The sequence below is a fragment of the Penaeus monodon genome, chromosome 9, assembly GCF_015228065.2.
Source record: "Penaeus monodon isolate SGIC_2016 chromosome 9, NSTDA_Pmon_1, whole genome shotgun sequence".
In the NCBI taxonomy this organism is placed as follows: domain Eukaryota; kingdom Metazoa; phylum Arthropoda; class Malacostraca; order Decapoda; family Penaeidae; genus Penaeus; species Penaeus monodon.
Window position 1 is genome coordinate 6,786,883 of NC_051394.1, and position 1,057 is coordinate 6,787,939.

The window sequence follows — 1,057 nt, forward strand, 5'->3', positions numbered from 1 at the left end:
ACCAATATAATGATGGTTAGCAGTTACATGCTACTAGAACTCGGTAAAATAATTACATTTAGGGTTACCAGGTTTACGAACAGCTAAACAAAGTAGACTTGATAATTGGTGTTACGGGAATAAAAGGAAGGTAAAACTAAGTACAAATTAATCACGGAGACAGAGACAGCGAGACAGAGAAATGTTAGGGGAAACGAATGCTACATATTTGCACATAACAAGACACTAAGACCAGAACAAAACCCAATTTGATTATCACGATAATTCATGTTATTTTCATAGAACTTACCATGCACACACACACACACACACACACACCTCTCGTTCGTTAAAAGTGCCACGCGTAAACAAATCATAATCGCTTAATCTCCCAACGTATTTCTTCACCTCACTAACAAACCCTCTTTTTCCTCCCTCTTCTCTTCTCCTCTCCATATAATCCTTTCTTTCTTTCTTAAACCCTTCCACTTCCTCCCCTCCCCCACTCCCTACACAACGTCTCCCCCTAGATGACCTCCCTCCCCCCCTTTCTTTTAACCCTTTCATGCCTCCCTCGACCAAAGCTGACACCGACCAACCTGACGGCGCGGAATTTAAAGGTCCGGGAGCGGCCGTTACTCATCCGGCGGCCTTGACACTGGGAGGTCGCCGCTGATTGTCACTGGTTTATGACAAGTGTCGGCTGAAGTATGTATGTGTGTGCGTACGTATGCTCGCACGCGCTCAAGCACACACACACACACACACACACACACCACCACACAGAAACACAACACACAAGCACACACACAACATCTTACTCTCTCTCTACCCTCTCTGCGCTCCCTCTCCGAACGGCAATTCTCCATCCATACTCAGCACTATCTACTAGATAGATATCATACGTTCAAACCATATGCTCACAAGACAATGAACATATATGGACGGGAATGATAGTAAGAAGAGCTATGTGATATCGTAATAGAATATAGTGAGTAAAGCTTTATTATAGATAGTATGCTAAGTATTAGAAATGTTGTACTTGTTATGACAGCACAGGTAGATATGACCAGTTAGA